The sequence below is a fragment of the Phocoena sinus genome, chromosome 5 (genome assembly GCF_008692025.1).
Source record: "Phocoena sinus isolate mPhoSin1 chromosome 5, mPhoSin1.pri, whole genome shotgun sequence".
NCBI classification, from domain to species: Eukaryota; Metazoa; Chordata; class Mammalia; order Artiodactyla; family Phocoenidae; genus Phocoena; species Phocoena sinus.
Window position 1 is genome coordinate 117,482,935 of NC_045767.1, and position 17,848 is coordinate 117,500,782.

The 17,848-nt window shown below is 40.4% G+C and overlaps 1 protein-coding gene across 7 annotated transcripts in view; it reads right to left on the bottom strand.

Moving 5' to 3' along the window:
* IL15 (interleukin 15) overlaps positions 1-17,848 on the bottom strand; it is a 115,408-nt gene that overhangs the window by 94,528 nt on the left and 3,032 nt on the right. The window contains exon 1 of one of the 7 annotated variants that reach the window (XM_032633702.1): positions 13,575-13,679. The exons of the other annotated variants lie outside the window; for them this stretch is intronic. The gene's annotated coding sequence lies outside the window, so the exon portion shown is untranslated. Of the gene's footprint in view, positions 1-13,574; positions 13,680-17,848 lie in introns of those variants that run through there. 7 annotated transcript variants of the gene reach the window in all.

Consider the following 17,848-nt stretch of genomic DNA (forward strand, 5'->3'; position numbering starts at 1 on the left):
TATTCTGAGCTTTGTGGATGAAAGGCTCTTGGTGCTCCAGCCAGGAGTCAGGGCTCTGCCTCTGAGGTAGGAGAGCCAACTTCAGGACACTGGTCAACAAGAGACCTCCCAGCTCCACATAATATTAAACGGTGGAAATCTCCCAGAGACCTCCATCTTAACACCAGCACCCAGCTTCACTCAACGACCAGCAAGCCATAGTGCTGGACAACCTATGCCAAACAACTAGCAAAACAGGAACACAACCCCACCCATTAGCAGAGAGGCTGCCTAAAATCATAATAAGGCCACAGACACCCCAAAACACACCACCAGACGTGAACCTGCCCACTAGAGAGACAAGATCCAGCCTCATCCAGCACAACACAGGCACTAGTCCCCTCCACCAGGAAGCCTACACAACCCACTGAAACAACCTTAGCCACTGGAGACAGACATCAAAAACAATGGGAACTACGAACCTGCAGCCTGCAAAAAGGAGACCCCAAACACAGTAAGATAAGCAAAATGAGAAGACAGAAAAACACACAGCAGATGAAGGAGCAAGATAAAAACCCACCAGACCTAACAAATGAAGAGGAAATAGGCAATCTACCTGAAAAAGAATTCAGAATAATGATAGTAAGGATGATCCGAAATCTTGGAAGTAGAATGGACAAAATGCAAGAAACAGTTAACAAGGACCTACAAGAACTAAAGATGAAACAAGCAACGATGAACAATGCAATAAATGAAATTAAAATCACTCTAGATAGGATCAGTAGCAGAATAACTGAGGCAGAAGAACGGATAAGTGACCTGGAAGATAAAGTAGTGGAAATAACTACTGCAGAGCAGAATAAAGAAAAAAGAATGAAAAGAACTGAGGACAGTCTCAGAGACCTCTGGGACAACATGAAACGCACCAACATTCGAATTATAGGGGTTCCAGAAGAAGAAGAAAGAAAGAAAGGGACTGAGAAAATATTTGAAGAGATTATAGTTGAAAACTTCCCTAATATGGGAAAGGAAATAGTTAATCAAGTCCAGGAAGCACAGAGGGTCCCATACAGGATAAATACAAGGAGAAACACGCCAAGACACATATTAATCAAACTGTCAAAAATTAAATACAAAGAAAGCATATTAAAAGCAGCAAGGGAAAAACAACAAATAACACACAAGGGAATCCCCATAAGGTTAACAGCTGATCTCTCAGCAGAAACCCTACAAGCCAGAAGGGAGTGGCAGGACATACTGAAAGTGATGAAGGAGAATAGCCTGAAACCAAGACTACTCTACCCAGCAAGGATCTCATTCACATTTGATGGAGAAATTAAAACCTTTACAGACAAGCAAAAGCTGAGAGAGTTCAGCACCACCAAACCAGCTTTACAACAAATGCTAAAGGAACTTCTCTAGACACGAAACACAAGAGAAGGAAATGACCTATAGTAGCGAACCCAAAACAATATATAAAATGGAAATAGGAACATACATATCAATAATTACCTTAAATGTAAATGGACTAAATGCTCCCACCAAAAGACACAGATTGGCTGAATGGATACAAAAACAAGACCCTTATATATGCTGTCTACAAGAGACCCACTTCAGAACTAGAGACACATACAGACTGAAAGTAAGGGGATGGAAAAAGATATTCCATGCAAATGGAAACCAAAAGAAAGCTGGAGTAGCAATTCTCATATCAGACAAAATAGACTTTAAAATAAGGACTATTAAAAGGGACAAAGAAGGACACTACATAATGATCAAGGGATCGATCCAAGAAGAAGATATAACAATTGTAAATATTTATGCACCCAACATAGGAGCACCTCAATACATAAGGCAAATACTAACAACCATAAAAGGGGAGATCGACAGTAACACATTCATAGTAGGGGACTTTAACACCCCACTTTCACCCATGGACAGATCATCCAAAATGAAAATAAATAAGGAAACACAAGCTTTAAATGATACATTAAACAAGATGGACTTAATTGATATTTATAGGACACTCCATCCAAAAACAACAGAATACACATTTTTCTCAAGTGCTCATGGAACATTCTCCAGGATAGATCATATCTTGGGTCACAAATCAAGCCTTGGTAAATTTAAGAAAACTGAAATTGTATCAAGTATCTTTTCCGACCACAATGCCATGAGACTAGATATCAATTACAGGAAAAGATCTGTAAAAAATACAAACACATGGAGGCTAAACAATACACTACTTAATAATGAAGTGATCACTGAAGAAATCAAAGAGGAAATAAAAAAATACCTAGAAACAAATGACAATGGAGACACAACGACCCAAAACCTATGGGATGCAGCAAAAGCAGTTCTAAGGGGGAAGTTTATAGCAATACAAGCCCACCTTAAGAAGCAGGAAACATCTCGAATAAACAACCTAACCTTGCACCTCAAGCAATTAGAGAAAGAAGAACAAAAAAGCCCCAAAGCTAGCAGAAGGAAAGAAATCATAAAAATCAGATCAGAAATAAATGAAAAAGAAATGAAGGAAACAATAGCAAAGATCAATAAAACTAAAAGCTGGTTCTTTGAGAAGATAAACAAAATAGATAAACCACTAGCCAGACTCATCAAGAAAAAAAGGGAGAAGACTCAAATCAATAGAATTAGAAATGAAAAAGGAGAAGTAACAACTGACACTGCAGAAATAAAAAAAATCATGAGAGATTACTACAAGCAACTCTATGCCAATAAAATGGACAATCTGGAAGAAATGGACAAATTCTTAGAAATGCACAACCTGCCAAGACTGAATCAGGAAGAAATAGAAAATATGAACAGACCAATCACAAGCACTGAAATTGAAACTGTGATTAAAAACCTTCCAACAAACAAAAGCCCAGGACCAGATGGCTTCACAGGTGAATTCTATCAAACGTTTAGAGAAGAGCTAACACCTATCCTTCTCAAACTCTTCCAAAATATAGCAGAGGGAGGAACACTCCCAAATTCCTTCTACGAAGCCACCATCACCTTGATACCAAAACCAGACAAGGATGTCACAAAGAAAGAAAACTACAGGCCAATATCACTGATGAACATAGATGCAAAAATCCTCAACAAAATACTAGCAAACAGAATCCAACAGCACATTAAAAGGATCATACACCATGATCAAGTGGGGTTTATTCCAGGAATGCAAGGATTCTTCAATATACGCAAATCTATCAATGTGATAAACTATATTAACAAATTGAAGGAGAAAAACCATATGATCATCTCAATAGATGCAGAGAAAGCTTTCGACAAAATTCAACACCCATTTATGATAAAAACCCTCCAGAAAGTAGGCATAGAGGGAACTTTCCTAAACATAATAAAAGCCATATATGACAAGCCCACAGCAAACATCATCCTCAATGGTGAAAAACTGAAAGCATTTCCACTAAGATCAGGAACAAGACAAGGTTGCCCACTCTCACCACTCTTATTCAACATAGTTTTGGAAGTTTTAGCCACAGCAATCAGAGAAGAAAAGGAAATAAAAGGAATCCAAATCGGAAAAGAAGAAGTAAAGCTGTCACTGTTTGCAGATGACATGATACTATACATAGAGAATCCTAAAGATGCTACCAGAAAACTACTAGAGCTAATCAATGAATTTGGTAAAGTAGCAGGATACAAAATTAATGCACAGAAATCTCTGGCATTCCTATATACTAATGATGAAAAATCTGAAAGTGAAATCAAGAAAACACTCCCATTTACCATTGCAACAAAAAGAATAAAATATCTAGGAATAAACCTACCTAAGGATACGAAAGACCTGTATGCAGAAAATTATAAGACACTGATGAAAGAAATTAAAGATGATACAAATAGATGGAGAGATATACCATGTTCTTGGATGGGAAGAATCAACATTGTGAAAATGACTCTACTACCCAAAGCAATCTACAGATTCAATGCAATCCCTATCAAACTACCACTGGCATTTTTCACAGAACTAGAACAAAAAATTTCGCAATTTGTATGGAAACACAAAAGACCCCGAATAGCCAAAGCAATCTTTAGAACGAAAAAAGGAGCTGGAGGAATCAGGCTCCCTGACTTCAGACTATATTACAAAGCAACAGTAATCAAGACAGTATGGTACTGGCACAAAAACAGAAAGATAGATCAGTGGAACAGGATAGAAAGCCCAGAGATAAACCCACGCACATATGGACACCTTATCTTTGATAAAGGAGGCAGGAATGTACAGTGGAGAAAGGACAGCCTCTTCAATAAATGGTGCTGGGAAAACTGGACAGGTACATGTAAAAGTATGAGATTAGATCACTCCCTAACACCATACACAAAAATAAGCTCAAAATGGATTAAAGACCTAAATGTAAGGCCAGAAACTATCAAACTCTTAGAAGAAAACATAGGAAGAACACTCTATGACATAAATCACAGCAAGATCCTTTCTGACCCACCTCCTAGAGTAATGGAAATAAAAACAAAAATAAACAAATGGGACCTAATGAAACTTCAAAGCTTTTGCACAGCAAAGGAAACCATAACCAAGACCAAAAGACAACCCTCAGAATGGGAGAAAACATTTGCAAATGAAGCAACTGACAAAGGATTAATCTCCAAAATTTACAAGCAGCTCATGCAGCTCAATAACAAAAAAACAAACAACCCCATCCAAAAATGGGCAGAAGACCTAAATAGACATTTCTCCAAAGAAGATATACAGAATGCCAACAAACACATGAAAGAATGCTCAACATCATTAATCATTAGAGAAATGCAAATCAAAACTACAATGAGATATCATCTCACACCAGTCAGAATGGCCATCATCAAAAAATCTAGAAACAATAAATGCTGGAGAGGGTGTGGAGAAAAGGGGACACTCTTGCACTGCTGGTGGGAATGTGAATTGGTTCAGCCACTGTGGAGAACAGTATGGAGGTTCCTTAAAAAACTACAAATAGAATTACCATATGACCCAGCAATCCCACTACTTGGAATATACCCTGAGAAAACCAAAATTCAAAGAGAGTCATGTACCAAAATGTTCATTGCAGCTCTATTTACAATAGCCAGGACATGGAAACAACCTAAGCGCCCATCATCGGATGAATGGATAAAGAAGATGTGGCACATATACACAATGGAATATTACTCAGCCTTAAAAAGAAATGAAATTGAGCTATTTGTAATGAGATGGATAGACCTAGAATCTGTCATACAGAGTGAAGTAAGTCAGAAAGAAAAAGACAAATACCGTATGCTAACACATATATATGGAATTTAAGGGAAAAAAATGTCATGAAGAACCTAGGGGTAAGATAGGAATAAAGACGCAGACCTACTGGAGAACGGACTTAAGGATATGGGGAGGGGGAAGGGTGAGTTTTGACAGGGCGAGAGAGAGTCATGGACATATACACACTAACAAACGTAGTAAGGTAGATAGCTGGGGGGAAGCAGCCGCAAGGCACAGGGATATTAGCTCGGTGCTTTGGGACAGCCTGGAAGGGTGGGATGGGGAGAGTGGGAGGGAGGGAGACGCAAGAGTGAAGACATATGGGAACATATGTATATGTATAGCTGATTCACTTTGTTGTAAAGCAGAAACTAACACACCATTGTAAAGCAATTATACCCCAATAAAGATGTTTAAAAAAAAAAAAATAATAAAATAAACTCAAAATGGATTAAAGACCTAAATCTGAGGCCAGATACTATCAAACTCTCAGAGAAAAACATAGGCAGAATACTGTATGACATAAATCACAGCAAGATTCTTTTTGACCCACCTCCTAGAGAAATGGAAATAAAAACAAAAATAAACAAATGGGACCTAATGAAACTTAAAAGCTTTTGCACAGCAATGGAAACCATAAACAAGGCCAAAAGACAACCCTCAGAATGGGAGACAATATTTGCAAATGAAGCAACTGACAGAAGATTAATCTCCAAAATATACAAGCAGCTCATGCAGCTAAATATCAAAAAAAACAAACAGCCCAATCCAAAAATGGGCAGAAGACCTAAATAGACATTTCTCCAAAGAAGATATACAGATTGCCAACAAACACATGAAAGGATGCTTCACATCACTAATTATTAGAGAAATGCAAATCAGAACTACAATGAGGTATCATCTCACATCAGTCAGAATGGCCATCATCAAAAATCTACACACAATAAATGCTGGAGACGGTGTGCAGAAAAGGGAGCCCTCTTGCACTGTTGGTGGCAATGTAAACTGATACAGCCACTATGGAGAACAGTGGAGTTTCCTTAAAAAACTAAAAAAAGAACTACCATATGACCCAGCAATCCCACTACTGGGCATATACCCTGAGAAAACCATAATTCAAAAAGAGTCATGTACCACAATGTTAATTGCAGCACTATTTACAGTAGCCAGGACATGGAAGGAACCTAAGTGTCCATCAGCAGATGAATGGATAAAGAAGCTGTGGCACATATATACAATGGAATATTACTCAGCCAAAAAACGAAATGAAATTGAGCTATTTGTAGTGAGGCAGATGGACTTAGAGTCTGTCATACAGAGTGACGTAAGTCACAAAGAAAAAAACAAATACCGTATGCTAACATATATATATGGAATCTAAAAAAAAAAAGCTTCTGAAGAACCTAGTGGCAGGACAGGAATAAAGAGGCATATGCAGACATAGAGAATGGACTTGAGGACATGGGGAGGGGGAGGGGTAAGCTGGGACGAAGTGAGAGAGTAGCATTGACATATATACATTACCAAATGTGAAACAGCTAGTGTGAAGCAGCCACATAACACAGGGAGATCAGCTCCGTGCTTTGTGACCACTTAGAGGGGTGGGATAGGGAAGCTGGGAGGGAGACACAAGAGGGAGGGTATATGGGGATAATATGTATACTTGTAGTTGATTCACTTTGTTATACAGCAGAAACTAACACAACGTTGTAAAGTAATTATATCCCAATAAAGATGCTTAAAAAAAAAAAAGAAATAGAGGGATTGGGTTTCTCAGTCCGGAGTGAATCATGTTTGCAAGTGATGGTGAAATTAAATGAGTGATTGAAAATGTACGAACTCTAGATAGAGGCAAATGAAGTGATACTTAATGGAGCATGGTTCCAGAGGAGATGAGAAAGTTTGGAATTAAAAGCACATGTGTTCGACGTATACACACTACTATATATATAATAGATAACTAACAATGACCTACTGTAGAGCACTGGGGAGTCTTCTCAATACAATGACCTATATGGGAAAAGAATCTAAAAAAATTGGATATATGTATATGTATATCCGATTCACTCTGCTGTACAGCAGGAACTAACAAAACACTGTAAATCAACTATACTCCAATAAAAACTTTTTTAAAAAAAGAAAAAGTTCTATGTTAAGTATGATGTTTGCCAGAGATTTTCTAGTAGGAATCATTCATTCATTCATTTATGCATGCATTTATTTGGATGATCCCATCTAATCTTATCAAGCTCGTATTTAAGAGCTTGATAATAACTTTTTCTGCATGCCTTAAGATCATATTGATAGATTTTCTAATATTGGGCCATCCAAACAAGCTTTAAGTGAACTCTGTTTGATTGTGGTGTCTTCCTGCTGTGCTGAGTACTTTACTATTGTGCTATGTTAGCTAACATTTTATTTAGTGTTGAAAAATGCTATTCATTTTTTGTTACTCTTCTGCCTGCCTGGCCATCTTGCTGAACTCGCTTACTAGTCTTCGTAGTTTGTTAATATTCACAGCTTTCATTTATAAACAATGGTAATTTTTATCTCCTCCCTTTTAATCTTTATGCCTCTTATTAGTTTTTCCAGTGAGGCAGCACCCGCTAGGTGAAGAGTGCAGGCTCTGCAGAGAGACCTGGGTCCAAACTCTAATTCCACCTCACCGTGGAGCCTGGCCAAGGCATGTAAACTCTTGCTGCTTCAGTTTCGTCACCTGAAAAGTGGTGAGGAAAACATCTCACAGAGCTTGGGAGGGTTACACAGGTGAAAGTGCTTGGCACGTGGCTGACAATAAATGCTAACCACAGTCCTTTTTCTGTATCCACCAGCTTCAAGGACACTAACGGATACCAGCATCTGCAGATGCTCAAGTCCCTTATATGAAATGATATAGTGTTTGCATATGACCTACACTCACCCTCCGATATACTTCGAACCATCTATAGTTTACTTACAATACCTAACACAATGTAAACGTTATGTAAATAGTTGCCAGTGAGTAGCAAATTCAAGTTTTGCTTTATGGAACCTTCTAGAATTTTTTTCCCCCCGAATATTTTCAATCTGCAGTCCGTTGATCCCGAGGATGCAGAGCCCGTGGATACGGTGGGCCAACTGTATTGAAATATTTACTAAATGAAATTAAGAATGGGAGATACCTAACCCAATCTTGGAGGCTTAGAGGAAATATTCCCAGAGAAAACAATGTCAAAATAACACCTCTGGATCAGGTAAGTGGGTCAGGAGGAAGAGTGAGGAAAAGACATTGGATGAAATAGTCCCAATGAGGGACGTGCACGTCCGTACGTTTAGCGGTGAAAGAAAGCATGGTCTCTTTAGAGCATGGACAGTTGTATATTGGGTACCTCAGCTCTTCGTGCACAGATATTCATTGCTCCACTAGATAATAAGTCTCTAAAAGGAATCATGTTTGGTGCATGTTTTTACCCCTCACAGCACTTGGCAGAGAGCCATGTACAGAGAAAGCGCTCAGTAAATCATAAACATCTGCCATTGACTGGGAGAGCTTCCGGTCTGTCGTTAGCCTGCCTGATTCAAAAGCATCGCTAGAAGCCAACGCTTTGTGAACTGCAGAAGCTGAGGAATGTGCCTTAGAGGTCAAAGTGCAGAAGAGAAATACCTCAATATCAAATCTATAAGCCATCAGAAAACCCCATGTCTGAGGTTTGAGAAGTCCTGCACGAAGCAATGAGAAGGATCTTGCTTTCTAGGCGTAGAGTCGAAAGATATGAAATATAGATTTTTTTTTTAAATTTGACATTTGGAATTACTGCAAATTTTAAAGTGACAATGTTGTTATGACTGCATATTTGTTCTCTTGGATTCTCAGGAAAAAAGGCACCAAATAAATTAAATATTAACAATACTACAATTTTTACAAAATTCCTCTCATCTTTTTTGTACTTTCGAATTTTTTTTTTTTCAAAATACTTAGCAAATACTGTTGAAGTAGGAAGACGGAAGGATTTCTATTTGAAGGAATTTAGAAAATAGGGTGTGGCTTGCTTCTACTTCCTTTCTTTAATTGAAGCATTTACTTTGCAATTTATAAAATTATTCTTTCAAATAATAAAACTGGCAAAAAAAAAAACTATTAACCTATTTCTTTTCTCAGTTCTAAAAACCTCATATTAATCTAAGAAGCTCATCTGTATCATCTAAAAATGAGTGTAAGGATTCTATCTGTAGCCTGGCCCAAATCAGACTCTCAGAAAGTTCTATTTCCCTTCCTGATACTGACAAGAAAGCATATGCTGGGACATTCCAACAGTTATGTGATCACTAGTGACTTATTTCCAGTCAAACTCCTTTTCTCAGAACCTTGACCCCTCAGCAATATGTGATAGATTACTGACAACAAAAATAACATTATTAAAGCTCTACTGTGTACCAAGCAAGTGCTTGGCACACAAGGACACAGTGTTTCCCAAACTTCAGCCCCTCCAACTCCATCACAATTCTTGTCATCCTTTGTACCACCTGTATCATTTACTTGAGGAGAGGGGCAATGTGAGCACGAGTCAATATAGAAAATACTGCAGGTACTTAGAGAAGTATCCATCAGTGGGGGCAGAACAGAGGAGAGGCGTGATCAGTATTTCCAGGTGGCTAGAGAGGAGGTAAAGTTGAGGTTTCGCCGAGAGAACTTCATGGAGCAAGGGACACATAGAGAGAACACATGGGTGGTTGGTTGCCAGAGGTGGGGGGCAAAATGCATGCAGGGGGGGTCAAAAGGTACAAACTTGTAGTTATAATACAAATAAGTCATGGGGATGTAATGTACAGCATGATGACTCCGGGTAACAGTACTACGGTGCATACCTGAAAGTTGCTAAGAGAATAAATCTTAAAAGTTCTCAGCATAAGAAAATAATTATAACTATCTATGGTGACACACGTTAACTTACGGTGGTGATCATTTTGTCCTATACACAAGTGTTGGATCATTATGTTGTACACCTGAAACTCACATGACGTTATATGTCAATTATACCTCAATTAAAAAAAGAAAAGAAAAGATGTGGGTGTAAGAATAGGCATATGGCGAATATAAAATCCATCATGAGAGGAGCAGACAGAGTGCGTAGGACAGGCAAGCAAAGGCTGGAAAGTGTGAAAAGCCTAACGTTCTCTTTAGAAGACCTGGAAACTGGCCAACGCTTTCCTGAAGACATCGCCTGAACATTTCCTCTTCCAGAGTGCGCAGCTCAGTAACAGACACTCTGGTCTTCGTATGACCCCAAACCTTCTTTACATACTTTTGCCTCCTGGGGAAACATTCCGACAGTCAATGGCTTCAGTCAATAATTCTTGACTATTAACCCATAAACTAAAATCTCTTGTACTAATAGCTCACGCGATCTTCAGTGCAGTACTTCTGATGACTTGCAGGACATTTTCGGCTTTACGTTCCACTGTTATCTCAATCTTGAGCTTTCCACAGTGAAGCTCATCCATTTCCCTGCCTCACCCCCATGTTTTAGCTAGGACCCATATCAGTTCCTGCAATGTCTACTTTTTCTCACTCCCACTCAGTCTTCAGGATCCTCCCTGTACTCTGCACCTCTCACTGAATGAAGGCCCATCAAGAGCTTAGAAGAGTGCCTGGCCCATACTAGGCACTCAAAATTATTTTAAATCAATTCAACGAATAAATAAAATGTATAAACAAATTAGATCTTCTTTGAAATAGCTCTTCTTTTATTCCCCATTACTTTTAACATATTCTACCCTCTAGCATCCACTCAGCAAATATTTATTGAGAGTCTATCATTTGCCAGGCACTGACATGATGGGGATATAGCAATGAATGAAATAAAACTACATGCTCTCCTGTAGCTCGTGTGCAAATGGGGACAGGTGAGAATCAACAAACAAATCATTAAATAAAACATGTATAAGTCCATTGCTCCTTATCTGAAAATCTTAAATCAAAAGGGCTCTAAAACTGAACGTTTTGCTTAATTTACTGGTTAACGAAACATGAACTGGCATAAGACTACTTTCAATCTGTATTTATTTCACTTTTGAGGAGGTACCTGGATAAGCTTACTATATACCGTAGTTGTCACACAGTATATAGCAAAGGCATTATGTCACTCTCTTAGTCTGCTCTGCTAGGCCTGCTGTAACAGAATACCAGAGAGTGGGTGACTCACACATCAGAAATTTATCTTCTCACATTCTGGAGGCTGGAAGTACAAGAGCAAAGTGCTGGAAGGGTCGGTAACGACTTTCTTCCTAGTCTGCAGACAGTCACCTTCTCACTATGTCTGCACATGGCCTTTCCTCTGTACACGTCAACTCCTGGAGCCTCTTCCTCTTCTAATAAACACAGCAGTCCTACTGGATTAGGGCTCCACTCTTATGACCTCGTATACCTGAGTTACCTCCTGAGAGTCCCGTCTGCAAATACAGTCACACTGGGGGTTGAGCTTCAATATACGGATTTGGTGGGGAGAGGTAGAGACACAACTCAGTCTATAAAAATGACCTGTCCAAAAACTGAAAAAAATCTTAATTCCAAACACATCCGACCCTAAGAGTTTTGGATAGGGTAGTGTTATGAACCCAGCAGTATGGCAGGTAGTTGTGGGTGTCTGGAGGAGAGTTTGAGCCGAGAATGCTGGTGGGAATGCAACACGAAGTACACCAGTCAGGGAAAGCCTCCCTGCAAAGAGGGTATTTGAGCCAGGCCCCCCAAGAAGTAAGGGACTGGGCCACATCTGAGAGAAAACAGTCTAAGCAGGGGGAACAGCAAGTTCAAAGACACGGAGACAAGAACAGAGCAGTATGGGTGATGAATAGAAAGGCTGTCGGTGTGACTGAAGCCCTGAGCTAAGGGAGGAAGAGCAGATGAGGCAGCAGAGGTACGAATCACCGAGGGCCTTACTGACCACTGTAATGGAATTTGGCTTTTATTGAAGTAAAATGAGATGGCAATAGAGGGTTGTGAATAGAGGAGTGGCGTAACTGGATCAATGCTTTAGCAGGATCACAACGTGTGACAGATAATCTTCAAGATGGTGGCCACCAATCAATGCCTCCTTTCCATGAACAAGCGTAACATACTACCCAGCAAGAGGTTGAGTCTATGTCCTCTCCTCTTGAATCTGAGATGGCCTCCTGCCTTGCTTTTCGCAATAAAATGAGACAAATGTGACAGTCTGGGAATTCCAGGTCCAGGCCTTCAGAGCATCTGCAGTTCCTGCTTCCCTTTTATAGAAGCTGGATACTATGTAAGGAGTCTAACAACCCTGAGACCACCATGTGAGTAATCCCAATATAGCCATGTGGAAAAGCCAAGTGGAGAAGCATGAAGGAACCCAGCCAACAGCCAGGACTGAGGCCCCATATATGACCCAATTTCTTAATCTCAGACAGTCCTTTGGAGCCATACCAGCTGAGACCACAGACATTCTGGCATAGAGACAAGTCATTGCCACTGGATCCTGTCCAAACTTCTAATCTTGGAACTTTAAACAAATAAAATCACTTTTATTCTACACTACTAAATTTGGGGGGTAGTTATTTACATAGCAATTAGTAATTGACAATGAAATTGATATAAGATCAGTGATAGGTAGACACCTGGGGAGTACATAGCAAGGACACTCACTGTTAGTGAGGCTAGAAAGGCAGTGATGAAATTATTATTAGAGGCTGGAGAGAGGGCAAGTCATGTTGCACAGTTGCCTGCAATAATATGGAAGAAAGAAAACGTATCTAATAAACTTGCGGACCTGGCTAAGAAAATTTCTGAATGTGATAATTGGCTTCATTTTGCAGCCTAGGTTTAATTGCAGGAAGAGAAAGAGGAACATTCAAGCTGAATTTAGAAGAAATCATTCAACCCAGGACTTGCTAGGTTGGAAAACTAAACTTACTGTCATTCTTGTCTCTCGAGACAACACAAGATTCTCAAAGAAAGAAGTAGTCTTAGGGTAAAGATCAAATCCAGGGTCTATTAGTACAATGTACTCTCAGGTTAAAGATCAAATCAAGTATGTGGCTGGAAGACGCCTCATTAAGATCTAGAATGGATTTAAAGTGGCACCTCATAGACCCTATCAGTGAGACAAAGGTATTTCTAAAGACCTTGAAGGCTTTTCCTACAGCATTCTGACTCACAGCCAAAGTAAACCGGAGTCTGTCTCAAGAGTTTTCTGGGTATGTCTTTTCCAATGGAGTGAACCTCAATAAAGTTTACAGGAAGCCCCCAAGGTTTATAAGAAAATGGTACCCTCCCCACCACCAAAAAAAAGCACCACCAGCGAAACAAAAAAGGACACACAAAAAAGTCTCTAGATCCCTTACTCACCATGAGCAGGAAGCACCCTGCTCAACTGCTATAGCAAGAGCTATTTCTTATGGAAAAGGAAGAATCAAAGGAGGAGCCTTTAACTTCACAGGCAGCCCAGCTGAGGTTCCAGATGCACAAATGAAGAAACCTTCTCCGGTGTTTCATCACCAGCAGCCTTAGAGGAACTGACCAGCTGCATGTAGCCCAGACTGCAGCATCATGACAAATAACAAATTTTTGTTTTTTAAGCCACTGCATTCTGGAGTGGTTTTTGTTTGTTTGTTTTGTGGTTTTGTTTGTCGGTTTAATGCAGATAAGTAAGAACAGATAACTGAAATCTTCTTGGGGTGGGGGTGGGGGGAAGGACAAGTAGAGCAACAGAGAGACCACCTCTTGCCACTATACCATGAGACATGATTAACGGTGGCCTGGGCCCATGTGGCAGCAGTGAAGATGGTAAGCAGGTCAGATGTGGGATCTATCTTGGAGGCACAGCTGAATGATTTAGCAGATTAAATGTGGGGTGTGAGAAAACAAGAAGTAAGGACAGCTCCACGGCTAACTGATTGGTTATCTATGCAGCTACAAGAATGGATTTGCCATCGAGTGAGATGAAGAAGACAGTGGGAGAAGCAGTTTTGGGGGTTAAGTCAGGAATGCAGTGAGTACTAGATATCCAATCAGAGATGGTGAAGAGGCTTCTATGTATGAGTCTGGAGTTCAGAGGAAAGTCATGACTCCAGATAAGCATTTATGAATCACCACTTGGGAAGGTGTCAAAAGCCATGAGACTGAGGTCACCAAGGGATTGAGCACAGCCAGAGAAAAGGTCACGAACTGAGCCCACAGACGCCTACATTTAGAGGTTAAGAAAGTAAGGAACTGGCAAAAGAGACTGCAATAGGTGCTGGTGAGGAAAAAGGACAATAAGGAGAGGGGATGGCCTGGAAGCCAAATGAAGAACTTTCTAGTTCTGCTGACAGGACACCTAGGAAGAGAACCCAGCACTAATCACTGGATTTAACATGGGTTCTTGGTGCCTTTGACAAGTGCATTTTTCATACAATAGTGGGGATGACAGCCTGGCTGGGTCAAGAGAGGATGAGAAGAGAGACCCTGGAGACAGAATAGAGTTGACTTTGAAAGTTGTCCTATAAAATGGGGACAGAAGAACCAGGTGGTAGCTGGAGAGAAACATGAGGTCAACAGAGACTTTTTGTTTCTAATGGGAGAAATTATAGCATGCCTGCATGGTAATGGGAAAGACTTGTTAGAGAAGAAAATTGATGATGAATTAAAAAAAAAAAGAAAAATTACTAGAACTGTGTCCTTGAGCAGATAATAGGAATGAGACTACATCCCTGAATGAGTGCAATAGATTTCTGGCTGGTTTCCTCAGCTCCAATTTGTTCTTTTCTTCAATAACTCCTAGCCCAGACTGATTTTCCTAAGATAGTGTGTTTATTATAACGTTCCAGCGATGTGTTTTGCTATGTTACTTAGGTTTCCTACCTGCTTTTGCATGCCTCTGCTTAGCTGTCAAATTGTCCAGTGATCACTGAGGTCAATACAAGTCAACTATGTGTCCAGCCCCTGGCTGGGGACACGGGACACACTGTCCTGTCTTTATTCAAAACGTAAGTGTAGAGACAGGCGCCTAAGAAGATGAATTTACAGAGAGAAAAGCTATTATAAGGGAATGTAGACAGCACCAAATAAATTCGTATCAGGGAGAGAATAATTCTGCCTGGGCAGCAAAAGTTAGAGACGGCGGGCTTTGTGAGTAGGACATTCGAAGACTGACAAGGAGTGACAAGGAATACAGCGAGTGTGTCTAGAGCACAGAGCAGGTGTGACTGGAGATGAGGGGGCAAAGGCTGTCCAAGCCCGACTGGAACCTACTCCTCACTCCTTTCAGTGGGAAGCATCTATTGCAGCCAAACTCCCTTCTTTACTGCCCCCCCCCCACCGCCACCCCAGGCGTGAACACACATACTTTCTTTTAAGCACAGTGAACCATGGCAGCCCAGAAACCATGGGCAGGGGATGGGGATGAGGCTGAACTAGATCAGAGCTCTTCGAAGTGAGGGACGGGCACTCCTGGGGAACCCCCATGACTTTCCAAGGTCTGTATGACCACAGGGAGCTCTAAAGAAATGAATTTCCAGACCCACTGCTTCCTTGGGTGCCCCTTTGTGTAAGTGATATGCCTAGAATGTGCCTGAGGCAAAGCAGATTTCTAGCAAGTTCTCTTTCCGCCCCCCCCCTCCTGCTTCCTCTTTCATAATGATGCTTCTCCCATTTTACGAAAGAAAGGTGGACCTCTCCCCCATCCAGAATCCTACCATGCGCCTTGCCTGTCCAAGGTGCCAAATACAGGGCCAAGTGGAAAAACTGATATTAGAGATACCTTCTTTAGTCAAAGCAGTGATATCCACACTACCCATCTCTACGCTGATATCATTTCCAATGTAGTTTAGTTATACGCTAATAAGTACTTATCAAAAGTGAATGCGGGGTGCTTCCGTGGTGGCACAATGGTTAAGAATCCGCCTTCCAATGCAGGAGACACGGGTTCGATTCCTGGTCCAGGAAGATCCCACATGCCACGGAACAACTAAGCCCGTGCGCCACAACTACTGAGCCCGTGTGCCACACCTACTGAAGCCCACGCAGCTAGAGCCCGTGCTCCGCAACAAGAGAAGCCACCGCAATGAGAAGCCCTTGCACCACAATGAAGAGTAGCCCCTGCTCGCCACAACTACAGAAAGCCCACACGCAGCAACGAAGACCCAACGCAGCCAAAAAAAAAAAGATAAAGAAAAGTGAATGGGATATTTTGGTTAATTGTGTACTAATAATATTTAAAATAATATAATGAATAATTTTAACAATATAGTTATTTATTTTAGAAAATGAAATCTCACTGTATATGCTTATTTTTGGTGCTGAGGAGTAAGGAGAGCAAAAAAGTTGGGAAAATATATTGTAAGATACCTAACTAAGACGTTCAATTAAAAAATATTATTTGAAAATGTTGGCAGTCAGGGCTAACAGCTTGCCAAGGGTACAGCTAACCCTTGAACAACAGCAGGGTCAGGGGCGCCAACACTGCGCTCAGTGGAAAATCTGCTGTAATTTTCAGCAGGCCCTGGGTACCGCAGTCCTTCCGTATCCGTGGTTCTGCATCACAGATTCAACCAACCACGGATCCTGTAACACCATAGCATTTACGGTCAAAAAAAGCCTTGTATAAGTGGACCTCGCAGTTCAAACTCCTGTTGTTCCAGGGTCAACATAGTTCCTGTCCCAAATTTTTATCCAAAGGCATATAAGCAGGCGGCCCAATAAGGAGACTTCAGTGATACAGCGATCACTGACTATATCACTGGGCTCGTGTGTCATGACCTTAGAGTCTCCCCACCCCCAACCTTACAGCCCTAATATTTTCCTCTTCTGGGATCATTTTCGGTTTCAATTCCTTTACTTGACAAAATACTTTCTGTCACTCTCCTTCAGCATCTGGAAAAGAAACAACTTAGAATATGATCACCTACTATAGGCATTGACTTTTTTTACTCCTTCTCATGTGGTCTATATATAGTCCTCTGCTTCTAAAAATGACCTGCCAGGCACCACTAGATTTGCAGCGGGATAAAACACTGGAAGATATGTGTGTATACATACTCTGCCTCCATATAGAAATTGTGTACAAATACTATCGTTGAAATGAACTGAGATCAAAGAGCCTCTTATTTCCTATTTCTGATTCCGGCACTGAATAACTTTTTTTAGAAAAAGTGTAACATTCCCTGACATATAGCAAGTTAATAAATAAATATATATGAAATTGATTAGAGTTAGTTAGTAACATTACCATTAAATTGGAGTAAACGCTATGAGCAAAACCCACAAATGTTCTCTCAACTTTCCTATGGAATTTTTCCATCCAATCCATAAAATAGGATAGCAGCCAACAACACATAAGCAATGCTCAGCCTCAGCAGTCTCATGAAGTAATCTGTAATCCCTGCGTAAATAAATCAAAGCACTAATACTGAGTTAAAGACAGAAGTTGGCTTCTTGCCAACCCTCAGACCATAAAATTTCCTGAAAAGGGGACTTCCCAAATAGTTGACTACACCACTTCCACTGTGATGTGTGAGTCTTCTGATCACTCCCTGAATCCCAGCCTTTTACTTGGATGGATGGATATATAGGTAGATAGAAAGATAGATAGAAAGATAGATAGATAGATAGATAGATACAGACATATCGATCAATCCACATTT